Raw genomic sequence first — 23,044 nt, forward strand, 5'->3', positions numbered from 1 at the left:
TTCCTAGTTAGAGGTGAGTTGGCAGTGATAACAGAATGGCTGGGCTCTCAGTTAAACCCCACCATTAAGCCTGGAACTACAGCCCTAATTGAAAACAGCTGACCCATTTTTCTACCTGAATGTTGCCTTTTTGGCCTGCCACACCCCTATCCTGTGCCCATAAAAAAACTTTAACTGGCAGAGCAATACAAGCAGCTGAGCATCAGAGATACAAGCAGCTGAGCGTCAGGGACACAAGCAGCTGAGCATTGAGGATACAAGCAGCTGAGCATCAGGGATACAAGTGGCTGAGCAGAGAAGCAACTGAGCATCTAAGACTACAGACAGATGTGGCTAACTTCAGACAGTGCAGCTTCAGGCAAAGATCTTCTTCTCGCACCATCCCCTTTCCAACTCCCCATTCTGCTGACAGCCACTTCCACTTCCATCACCCAATAAAATCCTCTGCATACACTACCCTTCAATTCATTCGTGTGACCTGATTCTTCCTAGACACTGGACAAGAACCCAAATGCCAAGAGGACAAGGGCTGGGACACTCCTACAGGGCCCTGCACAGAGCCTGCTCCCGCCAGAAAGGAGCAACCGGCCAGTTCCAGCATTAGTTCACTTTGGTTCCTGCACTCTTCTTGCTCACATGCTCCCTCTCATGAGGAGTGGCCAGTGGCAGGCTGAATGAAATGTGCTACTCCAGTTCCCTCCCACAAGGTCAAGGAAAAAATTCTGTCTCAACAGTTTCTGACTGGTTAAGCTTAAGCTTTGTTTTCCTGCAATATGGCTGTTCACACTGAGTTAGGTTTCAGTTTGGCCATATAGAAACCTGAGACAGTGGAGCCATCTCAGCCTAATGGCCTCCCAATTATTTATTTTAACAGGGCATCATTGTATCTATATTTGTGCGTGAATATATATGTGTACATAAATGTATACATATACAGACACATATTTGGAAGGTTAATGATTAAATACATCATAGGGAAAATAGAGGGCATACTAGGGTAACAAAAAAGAAAAAAAAAATCACCAGACTCTTTAAAAGGAAAAAATAAAGAGACAAAAATAAAGTATCATAAGTTTGTCCATGGAAATCCTGGGATGCAGGAATTACTTAAGCATTTAAAAACTAATTACAAGGGGAAAGCATGTTTAGAAAAAGAAAAGAGAAAAACAAAAGATACAAAGGAAAATGTTACTCTTAATCAATTCAGTGTTTAAATAAATTGTTTAGGCAGCAGTTCTCAAACTTTCTCAACTTTTTTTTTCAGGTTTATTATATAGGTAAATTGCATGTCATGGGGATTTGGTGTACAGATTATTTCATCACCCAGGTAATAAGCATAGTACCCAATAGGTAGTTTTTTTATCCTCATGCTCCTCCCACCCTCCACCCTCAAGCAGGCCCAAGTATCTGTTGTTCCCTTCTTTGTGTCCACATATATTCAATGTTTAGCTCCCACTTATAAGTGAGAATATGCAGTATTTGGTTTTCTGTTCCTGTGTTAGTTCATTTAGGATAATGGCCTCCAGCTCCATCCACGTTATTACAAAAGATATGATCTTGGTCTTTTTATGGCTGTGTTAGTATTCCGTGGTGCATATGTATCACATTTTTTAAAAACCAGTCCACCTTTGATGGACATCTGGGTTGATTCCACATCTTTGCTATTGTGTGAATAGTGCATGCATGTGTCTTTATGATGGAACAATTTGGATTCCTTTGGGTATATATCCAATAATGGGATGGCTGGGTAGAATTGTAATTCTGTTTAAAGTCCTTTGAGAAATCACTACACTGCTTTCCACATGGCTGAACTAATTTGCATCCCCACCAGCAGTATATCAATGTTCCTTTTTCTCTGCAACCCTATGAACATCTGTTATTTTTTAACTTTTTAATAATAGCCTTTATGAGTGGTATGAGATCGTATCTCCTTGTAGTTTGATTTGCATTTCATTAATGATTAGTGATGTTGGACATTTTTTCACATGCTTGTTGGCTGTGTGTATGTTTCTTTTGAAAAGTGTCTGTTCATGTTCTTTGCCCACTTTTTAATAAGGTTGGGTAGTTTTTGGTTTAAGTTCCATATAGATTCTGGATATTAGACCTTTGTCAGATGCATAGTTTGCAAATATTTTCTTCCATTCTGTAGGTTGTCTGTTTGGTTTGTTGATAGTTTCTTTCTTTCTCTCTCTCTTCTTTTTTTTTTTTTGTTTTTTTTGTTTTTTTGCTTTTTTGAGATAAGAGACTTGCTCTGTCACCCAGGCTGGAGTGCAATGAGCAATGACATGATCTTGACTCACTGCAACCTCTACCTCCTGGGTTCAAGTAATTCTCATGCCCCAGCCACCTGAGTAGCTGGGATTACAGGTGCACGCCACCACACACCAGTTATTTTTTTTTTTTTTAAGTGGAGATGGGGTTCAGACTGGTCTTGAACTCCTGGCCTCAAGTGATCCACCTGCCTCGGCCTCCCAAAGTGCTGGGATTACAACCATGAGCCACCATGCCTGGCTGGGAGTTTATTTTGCTGTGCAGAAGTTCTTTCGTTTAATTGACCATTGGTCAATTTTTGGTTTTGTTGCAACTGCTTTTGGCATCTTCGTCATGAAATCTTTACCTGGTCCTATGTCCAGAATGATATTCCCTAGGTTGTCTCCCAGAGTTTTTATAGATTTAGATTTTACATTTAAGTCTTTAATCAATCTTGAGTTGATTTTTGTATATGATTCTGGTACATTGTCTCTTTCTCATTGGTTTCAAAGAACTTCTTGATTTCTGCCTTAATTTCCTTATTTACCCAAAGTCCTTCAGGAGCAGGTTGTTCAATTTCCATGTAATTGTGTGGTTTTGAGTGCATTTCCTTAATCCTGAGTTCTAATTTTATTGCTTTATGGTCTGAGAGACTGTTTGTTATGATTTCAGTTCTTTTGCATTTGCTGAGGAGTGTTTCACTTCCAATTATGTGGTCGATTTTGGAGTAAGTGTCATGTGGCACTGAAAGAATGTATATTCTGTTGATTTGGGGCGGAGAGTTCTGTAGACATCTACTAGGTCCACTTGGTCCCGAGCTGAGTTCAAGTCCTGAATATCCTTCCTAACTTTCTGTCTCATTGATCTGTCTAATACTGACAGTGGGGTGTTAAAGTCTCCCACTATTATTGTGTGGGAGTCTAAGTCTCCTTGAAGGTCTCTAAGAACTCGTTTTATGAATCTGGGAGCTCCTGTATCCAGTGTATATATATTTAGAATAGTTAGCTCTTCTTGTTGAATTGTTCCCTTTACTGTTATGTAATGCCCTTTTTTGTCTTTTTTAATCTTTGTTGGTTTAAAGTCTGTTTTGTCTGAGACTAGGATTGCAACCCTGCTTTTTTGTTTTTTGTTTGTTTGTTTTGTTTTGTTTGCTTTCCATTTGCTTGGTAAATTTTCCTCCATCTTTTTATTTTGAGCCTATGTGTGTCTTTGCACATAAGATGGGTCTCCTGAATACAGCACACCAATGGGTCTTTACTCTTTATCCAATTTGCCAGTCTATGTCTTTTAATTTGGGCATTTGCCCCATTTACATTTAAGGTTGGTATTGTTATGTGTGAATCTGATCCTGTCATCATGATGCTATTTGGTTATTTTACACACTAGTTGATGCAGTTTCTTCATAGTGTCATTGCTCTTTATATTTTGGTGTGTTTTTGCAGTGGCTAGTACTGGTTTTTCCTTAACATATTTAGTACTTCTTTCAGGAGCTCTTGCAGGGCAGGCCTGGTGGTAACAAAATCCCTCAGCATTTGCTTGTCTGTAAAGGATTTTATTTCTCCTTCACTTATGAAGCTTAGTTTGGCTGGATATGAAATTCTGGGTAGAAAATTCTTTTCTTTAAGAATGTTGAATATTGGCCCCCAGTCTCTTCTGGCTGATAGAGTTTCTGCTGACAGGTCTGCTGTTAGTCTGATGGGCTTCCCTTTGTAAGTGACCTGGCCTTTGTCTCTGGCTGCCCTTAACAGTTTTTCCTTCTTTTTGACCTTGGAGAATCTGACGATCATGTGTCTTGGGGCTGATCTTCTCATGGAGTATCTTAATGGTGTTCTCTGTATTTCCTGAATTTGCATGTTGGCCTATCTTGCTAGGTTAGGGAAGTTCTCTTGGATAATATCTTGAGGTGTGTTTTCCAGCTCATTTCCATTCTCCTCATCTCCTTCTGGTACTCCAATCAATCAATTGCAGGTTCAGTCTTTTTAGGAAGTCCCTTTCATTCTTTTTTCTCTATTCTTGTCTGCATGCCTTATTTCTGCAAGGCGGTCTTCAAACTCTGAAATCCTTTCTTCTGCTTGGTCAGTTTAGCTGTAGATACTTGTATATGCTTCATGAGGTTCTCGTGCTGTTTTTTTCAGCTCCGTCAGGTCATTTATGTTCCTCTCTAAACTGGTTATTCTAGTTAGCAATTCCTCTGACCTTTCACCAAGGCTCTTAGCTTCTTTACATTGAGTTAGAACATGCCCCTTGAGCTCAGTGTAGTTTTTTATTACCCATCTTCTGAAGCCTACTTCTGTCAAGTCATCCATCTGATGCTCCGTCCAGTTCTGCACCCTTGATGGAGAGACATTGCGATCATTTGGAGAAGAGACACTCTGGCTTTTTGGGTTTTCAGCATTTTTGTTGATTCTTTCTCATCTTTGTGAATTTGTCTAGTTTCAGTCTTTGAGCCCACTGACCCTTGGATGGGGTTTTTGTGGGGGCTTTTTGTTGCTGTTGTTGGTGCTCTTGTTGTGGCTTTCTGCTTGTTTGTTTTTCTTTCAATAGTCAGGTCTCTCTTCTGTAGGGCCGCTGCAGTTTGCTGGGGGTTCACTTCAGGCCCTATTCATCTAATTCACTCCCGTGTTTGGAGATGTCATTTAAGGAGGCTGGAGAACAGCAAAGATGGGTGCCTCCTCCTTCTTCTGAGACCTCTGATCTCGAGGGGCACCAACCTGATGCCAGTAGGATCGCTCCTGTATAGGGTGTCTGACAACCCCTGTTGGAGGGGCTCCCCCAGTTGGGTGGCACGGGAAACAGAACCCATTTAAAGAGGCACTTTGTCCATTGGTGGAGGGAGTGTGCTTCACTCGCGGGAAACCCACTCATCTAGGCTGCCCGGATTCCTCAGAACTACCAGGAGGAGAGGATAAGTCTGCTGGTCCGCGGAGACTGCGGCCACCCCTTCCCCTAGGGGTTCAGGCCCAGGGAGATTCGGATTCTGTCCCTGAGCCTCTGGCTGGAGTTATTGGCATTCCTGCAGGAAACCCCCACCTAATGGGGAAGGATGGGTCAGGCAGGGTCAGGCCTGAAGACATACTCTGGCTGCAAACTACCACATCCAGTGTGTTGGGCTGTGGGGACAAGTCTTGGGATCAAGCCATCCAGCCTCCCTGGCTCCAGCAGGGGAAAGGCGCAGACTGGAGCTATAGAAATGGGTTCCACCCTTCCCCCGCCCAGGAAGCTTAGCGTATTAGGTAGTTGCCAGTCCCAATGCTGGCTGCTGCCCCTCCCCCAAGGTGCTCAAACAGTTTAGACAGCAGGTACCCACAGCCATGGTGCTGGTCACCCCTACTCCTGGGAGTTTGGTAGGCTTAAGCTGATTCCAGCTGAGAGGCTGTAAGAATCTGCACGTTCTGGGGTTGAAACACTAGGCCCCAGTGGCATGGGTTCACGAGTGGGATCTTCCGATCCATAGGTTGCACAGTTCCATGGAAAAAGCAGTTTCCCCGGCTGTGTAGCACTCTCACTCACCGCCACCCCTACCCCATGTGGTTCTCAGGTGGGCCGCCACACTGCACTGTTCTTCCCTCTCTCTGTGGGTCACGCCAGCCTTCTAGTCAATTTTGATGAGAGAACCTGGATACCTTGGTTGCCAGGGAAACATTCACATGCTTATTATGGTTTTTTTCAATGGGAGCCTCGAACACTGCTGTTTCTAGTTGGCCATGTTGTCCCCACCCCCCAGGGGGATTACATTTCAACATGAGATTTGGGTAGGGCAAATATCTGAACTATAACAAAAATCAATATGCAAAAATCAATTTTATTTCTATACAATGGCAATGAACGAGCCAAAAATCACATTAATAAAATAATTCCACTTATAATCACATCCAAAAATTGAAATACACTTATGGTCAATTGACTTTCAACAAGGGCACCAAAACAATTCAATGGGAAAAGAAGAGTCCTTTCAACAAATTGTGCTATGGCAACTTAATAGCCACATGCGAAAGAATAAGGTTGAATTCACTATCTCACACCATACATAAAAATTAACTCAAAATGGATCAAAAACCTACAAATAAGGGCAACAATTATAAAACTCAGAAGAAAACACGGAGTTAAATCTTCATGACTTTGGATTGGCAAAGAATTTTTAGATATGAGATCAAAAACATGAGCAACAAAAGAAAAAAAAACAGATAAGCTGAACTTCATAAAAAGAATTTTTGTTAATAGAGATAAGGTCTCATTATGTTGCACAAGCTGGTCTTTAACTCCTGGCCTCAAACAATCCTTCTACCTTGGCCTCCCAAAGTGCTGGGATTACAGGTGTGAGACACCACACTCAGCCAAACTTCATCAAAATATTTAAATTAATTGTGTCAAAGGACACACTATCAAGAAAGTGGAAAGACAAAGTATTTGCAAATCATACACCTGATAGCCAGAATTGTACCTAGAATATATAAAGAACTTTTACAACTCAATAATAGAAAGACAAATGACCCAATTTAATAATGAGCAAAGAATTTGAATATACATTTCTCCAAAGAAGATATGCAAATGGAAAATAATCATACGAAAAGTTGCACATCAATATTTGTTAGGAAAATAGAAATACAAAACAAAATCACAATGAAATACCACTTCCCACTAGGATGGCAAATATCAAAACAGCAAAACAAATGTGGGCAAGTTGTGGAGAAACTGGAAACTTCATATACTGCTGGTCAGAATGTAAATGATGCAGCCACTTTGGAAAACAGTTTGGCAGTTCCTCAAAAAAATTTATACATATAATTACCATATGACCAGAAATTCTACGCATAGGTACATATCCAAAAGAATTGAAAATATATGTCCACATAAAAACCTGTACACAAATGTTCATAGTAGCAAAGTTCATGGTATCCAAAAAGCCAAGACAACCAAAATATCCATTGACTAATGAATGGATAAACAAAATGTGGTCTATTCATACAGTACAATATTATTTGCCCATAAAAAAAAAGAATGAAATGCTGATACATGCTGCCATGTGGCATGTATACTAAGTGAAAGAAGTGAGACAAAAAAGGCTACATATGGTATGATTCCATTTATATGAAGTGTCTAGATTAGACAAACCCATTGAGACAGAAAGATTAGTGGTTGCCAGGGCCTGGGGAGAGGGAGAAATAGGAAGTGACTGCCAACAAATAATGGAATTTCTTTTTGGAGTAATGGAAATATGCTAGAATTAGATAGTGGTGATGGTTGCACAACCTTGTGAATGTATTAAAACCACTGAATTGTACACTTCATTTATTTTGGTGATTTTTCATAAACACTAGATGACCAGGGAGAATTGTACAATTTAAAAGGGTAAATTTGCCAGCACAGTGGCTCACGCCTGTAATCCCAACACTTTGGGAGGCCAACGCGGGTAGATCGCTTCAGCCCAGGAGTTCAAGAGCAGCCCGGGAAAGATGGCAAAACCTCACCTCTAAAAAAAAAATTTTTTTTTAATTAGCTGGTGTGGTGGCACATGCCTGTAGTCCCAGCTACTTGGGAAGCTGAGGTAAGAGGATCAATTGAGCCCGGGAGGTCAGAGCTGCAGTGAGTCATTATCATACCACTGCAGTCCAGCCTGGACAACAGAATGAGACCCTATGTCCAAAAAAAAAAAAAAAAAAAAGGGTGGGGGTAAGTTTTACGGTATGAAAAAGCCTATTTTTAATAGAAGTATTGCTTCTTCCTCCTGTCTCTCCCTCTCTCCTCGCATCCCCATACTACTTACTCCGGAAAAAGCTACCTGTCGTGTCATAAGGACACTCAAGCAGCCCTATGAAGTCATGCATGTGGTTAAAAATTGAGGCCTCCCACCAATGAGCAGCAAAGGAACTGAAACTTTCTACTAGCATTCATGTGAATGAGCCTTCTAAGAAGTGTATCCTCCAACCCCAGTCAAGCCTTCAATGGCTGCAGCCTAACTAATATCAGAACCACTTAGCTAAGTCACTCCCAAATTCCTGACCCACAGAAACTGTAAGATAAAAAATATATGTTGTTTTAAGCTGCTAAATTTTGGGGTAATTTGTTATGCAGCAACAAGATGACTAATACTTATAATCAGAAATAGCAGTGGGTCACTCTTAAAGAATTTGTTAAAAACCCACACATTCAGGCACTGTATTAGCCACTGGGATCCCTGGTAAATAAAAGTACCTACAATTCCTGGCCTTTTATAGCTTAAAATATAGGATATATGATAGACATTAACCAAATAAATGCATAAATATGTCATTATAAACTATTATAGGTAACAAAAGAAAACTATGGGTTATCATAAGAACGTAGAGTAGGAAAACCTCAGATCTCAATTTGTATTCTTATTTTGGAAGGTATTACTCAAAGCCTCTCCATTTTCCAGTTCACCTTTTTTCCACCCATCACTCACTGATAGAGTCAGGGAGAATGTATTGAACGGGTCCTAAACCTGTAGTACTGCTGCTGCTCATTGAACAGATAATGCACTTGCACTATCACCCTGTTATTGCATCCGGAGGAGTCCATTCCACAGCATCTGTGGCATGTTTCTGTATATCAGAGAACCCCCACCCTGTAGCTGACCAGTACACAGAGGAACTACAAGCAGCTAAAAGCATCAGTTGATCACCCTCTGGCATTCCAAGACTTACACTGATCACCACTAAGCACTGGGGAGAGCAGATGCTGTTTTTCTATGTAAATGTAGTATCCATTCATAAAATTGGAAAGTGGCTATCTGAGGCCCCATGAAGTCACAAATGCCATTAATCCCTGGCATTCTCACTCTAATGACATCTATCTATTTGGATTCACTTTGCCTTTCACCCTTCCTAGATTAACCCTGACCAAGACCTGGCTGTCCATGCCATGCATGTGTTTACAGCAATCAAGAAAGAACTGAAATAAACAGTGAGAGAGGTAGTAGAAAGAGTGCTGGCCTCCCGCTAGCACGATGGTCACTCCAACATTTGATTGCAATGGAAAGTAACAGTCCTGAAAAGCAGTCATGGAATCTTGTTTTCTACCTCAAGAAAATCCTAGAGTACATCTGAACTTACACCTGAGACAACCAGGAAAGCCCCCAGAAAAACACTTTTAGGGAAAGAGGTCTGGTGCATGGGTGATGCCATTCATCCAGACAGCCCATCCACCAGCCACACACAATTGTAGGCAAATTTATTGAGACCTTCACCATGAATACACAGGCACACACACACACACACAGGTTTTTCCAGTCACACACACATTTCACCTCAGTTCTATGAACCTAAATTTCCAGTTTTCTGCGCCTACCCCAATATCTACTTTTACTCTATTAAGTTTTGTCAACACTTACAAGTCTCTCCTGGTTTTCTTAGAACTCAGATATCCTAATATTAGATTTTCAAAATAAAACAAAATTCACCAAGATTGTGACTAAGTAGTAGTTATCCACATTCAGAGGATGAGCTGGTCCACAAATATCTAACTCATCCCCGATTTCTTTCCCTGTCTTTCATTAATTGCTTCCATTATCCCAATCCCAGCCTGAAGAGGTGTTATGGCCCAGTTAGCCTGAGACAGAAAGAGTAGACATAAAAGCCTCCCATTAATTCTCTGTCATAGATTTTTTAAGCTTGAATAATGTTTAAAAGATAAAAAAAACTCCCATAAAATCCTACTGTTGCTCTACATTATTTTTATTGTGTTACTTCAAAATGAACAGATATAAATTTCCCATACATATAGCTCTTAAATTACTTCAAAACTCAAGCAAAGCTGCAAATTAAAAACAAACAAACATACAAAAGCCACTAGAGTTCATATAGAAAACATCAATGTGATAAATGATGTTTTGCTGGAACTAAATTGCTGGCGTTGGGTTTAATACACCTACTATTTGTATGTTTTATGCTTCACTTTCTGTCCTCTTGATTCTTTTGACTTTGAACAATACTGGAAGCATATCTTAAGTCTTTCTTCAAGTTATCGTAGGATTAATCGTTTTTGGTAAATAAGCTTGTTTAACTATTAATCCATTAGTTTGAGGGGCTGATAAATTTAATAGTGCACCACAGTAAGTACATAATAATAAAAATACTGAAGATTAACATTAAAAATACTATTGAATAAAAATAACCGTATTCTTTCCTGCTATTGAATGACATTTCAAGTTGGTATGTCTCACAATAACTTCTCAACATGATATGCCACTGCTATGACAGAAGACATTTTGAACTAATGATGTCTGTACTACCTTTGGGCCACAAAATTGATCAATTTTCCCACATCTTTCTCTATTCAAACTTAATGCAAAATCGACATTTCCATAGCATGCCATGATGTTATTTGTTCTTCATTTGGCACCAAACTCAGCCTTCAGCACTAAAAATAATGTAGTAGAACATTTTGATGTTATTTCTTTAAGATTATCTTCAAAACGAAAGCAGAAAATTTGAAAATTCTCATGAAACACTCACTCTCTCAAGAACATCTACAGACCTACTTTCAGAAACAGAGCTTTAATAGCACAACTGAGTTACAGAGGAAATATTTAAATAGTGTTTTACTAATGCCTTAGGAGATATTCAGTGGTGAGAGAACCCTATCCGTCCATCTTTATCTTGAAGCCCCCAGCAGGGCTGTCTTTCAGCCTCACCTCAAGTCAGACCTCTTAAGCAGGTCAAGACCCACAACAGACAGCACTCCCTCTGCTGCTAGCCTGAGGACTGTTTTCCATCCCTTTCCCATGAAGGGACTCATTACATACGGTCTCTGTGCTGGCTTCCTCCTGTGGTTCACTCTTGTCTCATTACCTGGGGTAAGAACCCTCTTGCCAGCTTTAATTATGAACAAGTTTATAGTCTTACTAGACCATTAGCTCAAGGATCACAAATATGATTGCCTCCACTAATCGACAGATACAATGGTTCCAGTCCACTAGACCTTCCTCCCATAGCCCTGGGGATACCCTTGTTTTCTACCCACCTCAGACCCCTCCCTTCACCCCCGTGCCCCACCACCTTCCCAGGCCAACCAAAACAAAGATGCTGCAGGAAGTACTGGTAGTTCAGATATCTCCTTGGTCGATGTAGACATTATTTTCCTAGGCCTGAGGATCTACTCAATAACAAAGTCAAGGGGTTTTTGCGGAAGAAAATTCAACTTTGAGAAAAATGAGTGAATTAGTTGGGTTGCTGAAAAGTCCTCTTCAGGGAAAAGGTTTCCTCTTTATTTGGTCAAGGGCCCTCTTCACGATCTTCCCATTTGTGGTTCCACTTTGCTGTCCCCTTACATAGTTGTGGTCAAAGCCAGATAAAACATTATGTAGAAATAAATGAAGTTAGTAAAAGGAGCTTACTGAAAATATACTATTATCACAACAATAAGATAAAATAGCAGAAAAGAGAATAAGAAGCATGAACACCAAGAATAAATAATATAAAATACGAAAGATTAAAAACCAGAAGTTTAAAAGACAAAATAGGCAAAGAATAATACTAACTAAATGAATTTACTAGAAAGACAAAAAAAGAGTCATACACTAAATGGAAGGAAAAATTAAATGTCAAAAATAGTGTGCAAAGGTTAACATCCTCCAACAGGGCAAACTGGGTGAGTCCTTTGAGCTGTGTGTGCTGCAAACTTCCCACTTGACTGACTTGCCAGCGTCAATCATCATCGCTGAAGGAAGCCCTGAGGGGAGGGTCTGTTCTTAGGGGAGGTCTCCTCAAGTCAGCAAACTTCAGCACAGAGAAGGTCAGGTCAATGAAGATCTCACCATTCAGCTCAAGCCTCCAGGCACTTTGAGGTAGCTTTCATTCCATAATTAAGAAGCTTTGCCAGTAGACATTAAATTGTTCTAGTTGAATTTCCAACCTAGCCCCTATGCAAAACCATGGCCAAATTTGATGGTTTCTCCATAATCAGAAAGTGTGCCTTCCAGTATCTATTAATTGTATATTTTATCCTAGGATGCCACGCTAGAAAGAAACAGGGTCTTCACGACATCCTTGTTTATTGCCTCTGCAGTCCACTCTGTTCCGGGCTGGTTCACGTTCAACTGGGGCTGCTTAGCTAATTCACAAAGTAGTAGATTCCAGGCCTCTGGTCAAAATACAGGCTTCTGTTGTTTTACTCTAATAATAGAAACAAATATTTGTTTCTATTTGGCACTTAATATATGCTGAAATCCTCACTGCCTACCTGCCCCAGTCAAGGGAGAATTGGCAGAGCTAAAGCCCATGGAAGCAGCCATCCCTGGTCAGAAGCCATGCGAGGAGCTTTCACCTCTTTGGCTCTATTTTTACATTTTCAGGGTAATATGTTCTCAAGACCATTAAGACAGTGCTGAAAAGACTATAAAAATATAAATGGAAGATTTAGCATTCCATGGAGGTAGAAATAGAAGGGTGATTTGTCTTATCATTTTTTCACCTTAATAATGAAGACTCCATCTCTGTAGCCACTTCTGACCCCTGGACGTACACCGTGTGTTTGAGTGGGTGTGTGTGTGCATGCGCACGTGTGTGTATGGGTGTGTGTGTAGGGAAATCATGAAGGAAGGAAGATGTGCAGAGGTAGCAGGCTGTTAACATTTGCTATTACCTCAGGGGGATGGGAAGAGAGATGGTTATAGGAGGTCGAGATTATTAAGTTTTTCTCTACAGATCTTGGCATTATCTCTCTGGTTACAATAATATGCATTGCTCTTGTAATTTGAAAAAATAATAAATTAAACTTGAAAAACAGAGGAAATTTTTCCCATCAGAATAAGACTGCAACAGATGAAGAAATAGTTTACTAAATGTGGCTGAGGGTTTAAAGTTGCATTTGTGTAGCTGGCGAATAAATATGCCTACCAAGATCAAAGCCCATAGAGATGACATATCTCTTCTTCTTCCAGACCAGACTAGGTCCTGCAGGATGTTGATATTTCAGATCATCACTCTAAGAGCAAATATTCATGCAAGATATGAAGAGGACATAATTACCTTAGCAGGAAGGGGTCTGTACAAACTCCTTTGACTTTAGAGCCCTAAGAATAGAATATGTTGGAGGCAGATTATCTGTACTACCCTTGAAAACAATGCTCTCTAAAACCAAAGTCCACAGTACTGAGTGGATTAGCCACTATAAATTACCTGTGCAGGAATGTGTGTGTGTGTGTGTGTGTATGCGTGTGTGTGTGTGTGTGTGTAGAAATGTTGTGAATAAATATATTGAAATAGGAATTCTGTGTACATTAATTTTGCTTTAATTCTACCTTCTGAAGATATCTCATTAGTAGAGATCATATTTGTCTTTTAAAAATCTCTTTGAAGATGTCCCATGGAAGTGGGGGAATGGATTATTCAAGATGGCCAACATTCTAATAAAAACTGGCTTCACTTTTCTGGCATCATAATCACTACCTCTATCAAAATAGTCTGCAAACACTTAGAGTGTCAGAATTCGGTCCAGGGACCCAGCCCAAAACCCAAATTTCTGGTAAGAGGGAAGATTCTGAGGGTCCTGGTGTCTTATGGGAAAAAAGGACAGGTGCAGCTGATGAAGCTAAAAGTACAGAAGCCCACAGCACCACCCAGACAGTCAGTGAGTGGTGCTTGAGAGTAGGAACACAGCCCTTGGCACAGAGGAGCTAGAATTTACCTAGCAGGCCCTGATATTTGTGATTTGGAAAGATTTCCTTTTATGAACATTTGGCTTCCCTGGGAGTTAACCTTGGTGCTTGACTCAGATCCTGGCCTTCGGTAGAACTCAGTAGCTAACTTCTGCCCTTGTTCCTGGAAAACTTCTTTTTTTTTTTTTGAGATGGCGTCTCACTCTGTCACCCAGGCTGGAGTGCAGTGGCGCAATCTCGGCTCACTGCAATCTCTGTCTCCTGGGTTGAAGTGATTCTCCTGCCTCAGCCTCCTGAGTAGCTGGGATTACAGGCACGTGCCACCATGCCCAGATAGTTTTTGTATTTTTAGTAGAGACAGGGTATCTCCATGTTGGCCAGGCTGGTTTCAAACTCCTGACCTCAAGTGATCCACCTACCTTGGCCTCCCAAAGTGCTGGAATTACAGGCATGAGCCACTGCGCCTGGCCTGGAACAATTTCTTACCAACTTTTTCTAACATTTTGGTTATGGTTCCTGCCTGGGTCATCCATGACTGGTTACCCTCCATCACTTGACCTTCACCTGCACAACCAACACTGTGGCTCCTGCCTAAATTCTTGCCCTCACCTGTCTTTCTTCCCGACTTACATCCCCTGCTGACCTGCCTCACTTTTCTGCTTTTTTAAGACATCAGACTTTAATAAGGGAAATCAAACAAATGTAATTAAAGATAAACACATAAATAACTGGTGGACAGGAATGAAATTAGCTGCTGTTTTTTCTTCGTGTCAAGTTTCCACTGGCTTCTCCTAGCCAGGTGACTTTCCATTCTCTTTCTATTTATGGAAATCATAATGGACTGCAAGGTCCTAGGTTGTTCCTCAATTGCTTTGTGTATACCACTCAGGTTTTCCCCAAAACACTAAATTCCCTGAGGCAGAGATGATGTCCTATTTCTTTTGTGCTCCCACAGCAACTAACAGATAGATGGCTTCAAAGGAGTTGCTTAATAAATTCTTACTGGTTGGTCAGTTGATTAATTTAGAATTCAACTATTGTTTAGTCATTAAGCATGTCCATGGAAAGTGTAAGCTCAGCATTTAAATATCAGTGAGAAGATGTGCAGAAAAAAACCAGTGACATCAACGGGGAGGATTATTTATCAAATTGATGCAGGGTTTTGTTTTGTTTTGTTTTTTGTCGTTGTTGTTGTTGTTGTTTTGCCATAGTTAAGGGATGTCTTTTTACCTAAGAAGAGAGAGCAAACAAAATTGAGTACATTTATACTTTACATCAAACTCTAGGATATTACATCTCAATAGACACTAAAGATTTTCCTAATCCAACTCTACCTCCCTGATTTGAAGTGAGAAAGTAGAAGCCTAGGGAGGTGAAGGAATTACCCAATTTCCCAAGAGACAATTATCTCCTAGGTTCTCAAATTTTACTTTTTAGTAAATATTGCTCAATTTTTATTCTTACCACTACATTTACAAACCACTTATTATAATACATAATTTTTTTAACTTTTTAGTATGAAAAATTTCAAACATAGAGAAAAGTTGAAAGAATAGTAAAATAAGGGGAGAGAGAGCATTAGGACAAACACCTAAACGCATGCAAGGCTTAAAACCTAGATGATCGGTTAATAGGTGCAGCAAATCACCATGGCACATGTATACCTGTGTAACAAACCTGCATGGTCTACACATGTATCCCAGAACTTAAAGTAAAATTTTTAAAAAAATAGTAAAATAAATATTCATTTAATCTCCACCTAGATTTGACGTTGCTAATATTTAGCCATGTTTGCTTCTCTCTGTGTAGATAGACAGACATCGTTTGTTTGTTTTTGGCTGAATCATCTAACACCGAGTTTCAGACATTGTAACTCTTCAACCCGAAACACCCTGCCTACATCTCTGGAGCATAGACAGTCCCCTACATTACCATTATTACACCAAATGAAATTAGCAGTTGTTCATAATACCACTGAATAACAAGTTCATATTTGAATTTCCACCTTCTTCCCAACAATATCTCTTACAGTTGCATTTATATTTTTAACCTGAACCCAATCACGTTTCATGCATTATATTTCATTATGATGACTCTTTTAACAGAACAGTCCCCCCATTCTTTCTTGATATTAACATTTTGAAATATCCAACTGAGTTATCTTTTAGAGTGTCCCAGGTTATGGATCACATTGCCATTTACTCTTGAACAACATGGGTTTGAACTGCGTGGGTTCACTTATACACAGACTTTCTTTTTCCTCTGCTGCCCCTGAGACAGCAAGAACAACCTCTCCTCTTCCTCCTCTTCCTCAGCCTACTCAATGAGAAGACAATGAGGATGAAGATCTTTGTGACTATCTACTTCCACTTAATGAATAGTAAACATATTTTATCTTCCTTATGATTTTCTTAAAAACAGTTTCTTTTCTCTAGCTTATTTTACTGTAAGAATACAGTATATAGTACATATAGCATACAAAATTACGTGTTAACCAACTCTGTTATGAGCCAGGCTTCTGGTCAACAGTAGACTACTGGTAGTTAAGTTTTGGAGGAGTCAAAAGTTATACATGGGTTCTCAACTGCATGGAGGGGAATGGCACTTCTAACTCCTGCATTGTTCCAAGGTCTGTGGTACTCAATGAGCAAATTTCAAAAATCAACAAGTAGTAATTAAGTTGAAGATTATCTACAAACGGAGAAAGTAAGTGATTTGGGCACAGTACAAAGATGAGACATAGAGTCTCTGATAAGTGTTCTCAAATATATCTTTCAAATAAAGTAAGATAGAACTACAAGAAGCCATCTATCTATTTGGCTATTGAAGAGTTTCGTGAGAACTTTCACAAATATGAGTAAATTAAAGAAATAAGATTATTGTCTGAGAATTAAGTTCTACACAAAACAGATCAAAACCAATGGATAAAGTCATCTGAAACAGACAGAATATGTCTGAAAGCTTAGCAAGTAAAAAGACTAAAAGAGCCAGTCAAAGCAGGGTTAGTCAGCCATAAAAAGCATAAAAACAGAAGCATGAGAATGGTGAACATCAGCAGAGCCCGTGTAAGAAATGCCCACTGGAGATGGTGCCTCAGCCAATGGCTTTGAATAATCCAACACCTTTGGAAAGGCCGTTCCTACAGTAAACGTGGCAGTATCGGCTCTCCTAGCTTAATGCCATTAAATGTTTGAATCATCTAACTAGCTTGCTCTTTTGGATTCCATGCTCACTAAGCAACATTCTGATAACTTGCCCTCCTTGGAGGTCTGACTTCATTAAAAGAATGTGCAAGTCATGTAGAGACAAGTGTTCCAGACACAGTGGCAGTTTTATCCCTCTTGTGAATCAATAAATTGACATGCTGGTTTCATGCATCAGCTCTCTGAGCCTAATTAATTAGAGTTGAAGCTGAGGGATGGATCCACCTTTAGTGTGCTGACAGATCCAGTTTCTAAACCTGCAGGGCATAGACCAGACCCTGGACCGAGGCAGTGCCACCCTGTGAGGTCTCTCAGGAGACAGCAAATGCTCATCCTCTCATATCCCCACATTGCCTTTGGCAATTAAATTCCTCTAAGCTTTGTGTCTGTCTACTGACTCTGAGGGCATTGATTTACAGGGAGTGAACCAGATGTGGATTGGCAAATCTCTAATCCCTTTTACAGAGAGGACACTAGACTGAAATTGGAACAAATATGACCCTTCTCTTGGATCAGCTAAAGCAATCTTTAATGTAGTTTGTGTCTGAAGATGTTATTTTATCCTGGCCCACTTTCAACTAACTTTGGTTAAGGAAATGCCATTTGTGTCCCTAGGTTGTGAGTATTAAGCATCCTTTCATATCTGTCAATTTTCTCCACTTTAAAATGAGGATAATACTACCTATTATGTTATTGATTTACTAATCATTCATTCAACAAATATTTATTGAGTGCCTGCCATGTGAAAGCTACCATGCCAGGTACTGGTGGTATTTGGGAAATGGAGATGCTTGGTTTCTGCATTCTAATGGGGGAAATATAATTTAAATAAATTTCATTAGTCCAGTTGGGCTGCTATAACAAAATACCAGAGGCTGGGTGGCTTAAACAGAAATTAATTTCTCGCAGTTCTGGAGGGGGAAGTCCAAGATCGAGGTGTCAGCCAATTTGATGAGGGTTGTTTTCCTGGCTTGTAGATGGCCACCTTCGGGCTCCATGCTCACATGACCTCTTCTTTGTGCATGTGCAAAAAGGAAGAGAGGAGAGACAGAGAAAGAGAGAAAGAGAGAGAGAGAGAGAAAGCAGGAGCTCTCTGTTGTCTTTTCTTATAAGAACACTAATCCTGTGGGATTAATGCCCTACTTGTATGCCCTCATTTAACCTTAATTACTTCTGTAATGACCCTATCTCCAAATACAGTCATATTGGGGGTTAAGGCATCCACATATAAATTTAGGGCAGGGGGAGGGTACACAAATATCAACAAAGGCAAGTGATAGATTGATTAATATTACAATATGGTCAGAGTTGCAAAGAAGCTGCAATAAGAAAAACCCTTTTGGGAGGATTAAATGAGTCACCTACCTGGTTCTTTGCCCCCTCTACTTCTTTCTTCCTATCTATATAACCTTATTTAATCTTTGTCTATGGTCAAGGGCTAGAGGGCGAGTGGCACAGTCTCCCACCAACTTGTCCAATGTGTCTCTCCTCATTTTCTTTCTTTCCTATGGAACCTAATCCTCCAAACTATAAACAGTGCTCCCCATTGGGATAAAAATTTGTAGCTGCGAAGATTGAAAACAAACATGCAGCATGAGCATCAGCAGAAGATGCTGGGTCTTTCTGACTCCGGAACCCACTATGCCTCTACTGCTGCCCCTGAAAAGGGTAACCTGGGCAACCTTGGCTACTGGAGCTTATATACCCACTGTTCTTGCTGCTGCCAGAAGCTGGCCGAGCACATCTCCTTCAGTGATACATCCGTTTTTGTTTTTGTTTTATCTTTCTCTTGTCTTGGGACCTTAGAATAAATTCACTCAGTACTTGCACTGGATGAACTTCAGCTCCTTTCTACCCTAAAAGGAGTTCTTTATCTACTCAGAAGACTCCCCTCACCCCAGATGAAGGAGGAGGCTTTGCCACCCCTTGTTCTCAGGAATATTAATTCTAGTTTTTATGGGTTGAATGTTGTCTCCGCAAAAATTCATGTTGTAGTTCTATCAGTACCTCAGAATGTGAGCTTATTTAGATAGAGGGTCTTTAGAGAGATCATTAAGTTAAAATGAAGTCATTAAGGAGTGAGCCTTAATCCAGTGTGACCGGTGTCCTTATAGAAAGGAGAAATAGGCAGACAGACATACATACAGCAGGAATATGATATAAACAAGGAGACAGCCACCAATAAGCCAAGGAGAGAAGCCTGGAATGGATCCTTCCCTCACTGCCCTCAGAAGGAACCAATCCTGCCAACAACTTGATTTCAGAAGTCTAGCTTCCAGAGCTGTGAGATAACAAATGTCATTGTTTAATCCACCCAGTTGTGGTATTTTGTTATGGCAGTTCTAGCAAATTAATACACTAGTGTTTAGGGCCTGGCCTCAGTCTCAATAATCTCTCTACCTATTTTATTTATGTCAACAGGACTCCTAAAGACCTGTCCTGATATGCCAGGACCTTGAAGTCCTCATATGGATCAATCTTTCCCTCCCCCATGGCTGTCACTTCACTGAGAATGTACCCCCTTAGTGTCTCCTATATATGAAAGTCACTTCTTCAGCAACTAAGGATTAAATATGAGTAAGACTCAAAGTTTTTAAAGTCTAATGAAAACTTTTGTTGCTCTTCTTTATTCCTGGACCTGAGATGGTGCCAGGGAAAAGAGTGGGAGAGTGGCCACAGCCCTAGCCACAGAGCAGGCCCTCAGCTGGCCTTTGCCTGTCTTTTCATTCCAGGTCCCAGGCCTAAAGAGCAACCATACTGTGGGACATTCTTTTCTCATGGCAGAGAGCAGAAGCTCAAGAGGAACGAACCAAAATATGCCTTGTCTCATAACCTTGTGCTTAGAACTGGCACTTTGTCGCTTCCACCCATGTTCCACGGATCAAAGCAACAATTAAGGCCAAGCCCCACATCAGTGGAGGAGGGGTGCACGTGTCCCTTCAGGGAGAATGGGCAAGTCACACCATGGGCAGGGCTGTGTCACCCTATTACAGGGGGAAACTAGGAGTTGGGAACAACAGTTCTTTCTACCACAGATTTAGAGTGTACTCTTTTGAGGAACTTGATGGTAAAAGTAAACAGAGCAGTAACTAAAGGAAGATAAGAAGCCAACTATGGCTTCCATTTTGTTTTATTTTTCAGGTAGAAGACATTTGAGTAAGTTTATATATTACTGGGGAAGGATACAGAAAGTAGGAGCAATAAAAATACAGAAATGAAAAGAAAGAAGTGATGAACATCACTTCGACAATTCTTCACTTTCAAAACCCAAACTGTATCACCTGGGGTCCAATTAAGACACAGAAACCACACTATAATTTGGTTGGGGAAAGTTTAATGTAAAAAAAATTGGCTGCTAAGCAGTAACAAAAGAGAATTGGCTGCTAATGGGGTAACAAGAAGTCTAAAGAATAGAGGTCTGACATGTACGGAAAGTGGCCACTATCCCCAGGGCTGAGGCAGAGCACACAAGGATGGAATGACTATGGAAGAGCAGCCCCCACTACCTGAGCTGAGATCCAGACCTTGATGGGAAGTACACAGCCATGACTTACTGGGTGGTGCAGTCACTGAGGGGCCTCCTGGCAGGACTCACTGGCAATTCACCTTCTGGGGTCCTGAGAGAAGATGCCTATGGAAACACATGCTGCTGGTCACTGGTCACTGTGCACTACAAAAGTCTGCCTAGAAAAAAAAAAAAAACATTAAACTAGGAAATACTGTTCATTCTCCAGTGTCCCCTACTGATGAAGCATATAACATCATACTAGCTAAGCAAGGGGAAAGGTTCCAATATCACAAGCAAGCAATGAAGGTGGGTTTGGAGCTGAGAGGCAAGAGGTGATAACCAGCACCCCAACCCTGGTGAAATCAAATTCTATGCCTATTCCACTCCGGCCCCTATGCAGCTATATGCGGCTAGAGAAAGCAACAACAATATCAACAACAACAACCCAACTGATTGGTCCAACTGGTCTTGTCATTAGGTCTCAAATGGTCATTAGTGTGGCCGGAAATCCTATCACATTTTCATGCTGCTCACTAATCTGCTCACCTGGATGATTATTTGACACCTTCTCCTCACTCCTCAAACATACAACACCTTTTCCCCAACCCACTCACTCTCTCCATGGTGAACTTGGTTCCTATTTCACAAAGAAAATAGAAGCATTGGGAACTTTTGCAAGCTCGCACCACCACACCTGCACACCTACCAGTATCTGCACCCACATCCTTTGCCTTCCCACCAGCTAAGTGACTGAGATGTCAGGGCTCCTCTCTAAGGACAACCTCTCTACTTCTCCATCGGACTCCCATCCCCTCTTGCCTACTCAAGAAACTCACTCTGCTTCTCTCTCTTTCTCTCTCTCTCTTTCTCTCTCTCTCTCTCCTTTCCCTACATCATCAATTTCTCCCCTCCACTTGACCATTCCTAACAGAATACATGAATGCATCTAAAAAATACACACACTCTTTACCCCACACCTCTCCAACTTCTGCCTCACTTCTTTGCTCTTATTTATAGAAAAAGTCCTTTTTATTAACTTGTCTATATTCATTGTCTCCAATTTTTCTCTTCTAACTCCGCTTGCACTTACTCCAGTGAGGTATTTATCACCACCAGGCCACTGAGACAATATTTTCAAGATCACCAGTAACCAGGGCCACCCCTAGTATACAAAGCCCTAAAAAAATATTTTATAAGACCCTTGCCTATCTAAACAATTTAATTTAAAAAGGTATTTCAAAATGTATGGGCCTATGTGAGGTGCTGACATTTGTCAATGAAGATTTAGAATAATCCATAGAGAAGAGGTACTTACAAATGTGTTTATTATTCTATCACTGCACATGAAGATTCTTCATAGAGTCCAGACACCAGCTATTCCTGTTCAGATCCAGGAAATATCTGCCCATGCTCTTTTGGTTAAAGTTTTATTTCCTATTGTGAGAAAGAGGCAGCAACATTGTTGTCACTCACAATGTCATGGCTTTTGGAACCTGTTTGTATTGAAACAATATAGTTTTGGGTTTTGGTTTTGTTTTTTCGCCTCTGCGGTTCTCTGATACCATTTGTCTAATGTTGGTTGCATCTTGACTGATAGTGCTGCATCATTCATCGTGGCACCTGCAAATACTGGCATCCAACCACTCTCTCAGAGGTTGTTTCTGTACTTCATTAATAATGACCAAAATGCAAGCCTTACCCAGAATATTCAGGAAAGTATGAATGATAATTTATTTTTCATTTGGAGTTTTATAGTGTAACCATAAAGTGACACATCTTCCAACCATGTATTCTCTTGAATTCTTCAGACCATTATGACTACATTCTTAGAATGTGATCCCTTTCAACATTTCCTGCACCTCTGCTTCTGCACACTACCACCAAAAGACAAGAAAGGCAAGGAGACGTGACTGGAGCAAGAAAAACAGTGTTTTTCACACAAGGATGTCCATTCCTTGTTGGGAATGGCTTAAGATCGACCTGGGAAAGCAAAACATCGCCATATCGTTTGGAGGAAAGGCACTGGTTGGAAGAGCCTGTTGGCGTGGCAAAGCCAAGGTCTTTAAAGTCCTCAGAGAAGGCAGGCATAGCCACCACTGGAGGACTTCCTGATATGTGGTACAGAGACTGATGAGGGCATGGGGTGACAACCTTAGGTGCCAACAGCAAGGGGATGGATATACAGGGTAAAGGAGGCTTGCTGCCATCCTACGCCTTTGAACGCCACAAATCAGAGATGGTACCAGGAGGAACATGAACAGGTGAGAGCTGAGGCATGGGTGCCCACACACAGCCCAAGCCCAGGTGCTAACACTTGACCATCAGTAGCCCAGTGCCCCGAATTCATCCTGCGCCTGATGTGAGGATCACCCAAAAGCAGTGCATCGGCACCATTCTGGTGACTCAATATCACACAATGGCACCAGCCAGCAGGAACAATCCAATTGCCAGGCTGCCCTCCTGGAC

The 23,044-nt window shown here is 40.8% G+C and overlaps 1 long non-coding RNA gene across 1 annotated transcript in view; it reads right to left on the minus strand.

Annotated features, from left to right (window-relative positions):
- Positions 1-9,926: 9,926 nt before the first annotated feature.
- The window catches only part of LOC130541256 (uncharacterized), a 36,683-nt gene continuing 23,565 nt past the window's right edge, over positions 9,927-23,044 (minus strand). Inside the window, exons 2-6 of the long non-coding RNA XR_008955303.2 lie at positions 21,894-22,012; positions 21,125-21,215; positions 20,625-20,754; positions 12,682-15,097; positions 9,927-12,383 (exon numbers count right to left, since the gene is read on the minus strand). This is a non-coding gene — a long non-coding RNA (uncharacterized LOC130541256). The remainder of the gene's footprint in view (positions 12,384-12,681; positions 15,098-20,624; positions 20,755-21,124; positions 21,216-21,893; positions 22,013-23,044) is intronic.

The sequence above is a fragment of the Pan paniscus genome, chromosome 12 (genome assembly GCF_029289425.2).
Source record: "Pan paniscus chromosome 12, NHGRI_mPanPan1-v2.0_pri, whole genome shotgun sequence".
NCBI classification, from domain to species: domain Eukaryota; kingdom Metazoa; phylum Chordata; class Mammalia; order Primates; family Hominidae; genus Pan; species Pan paniscus.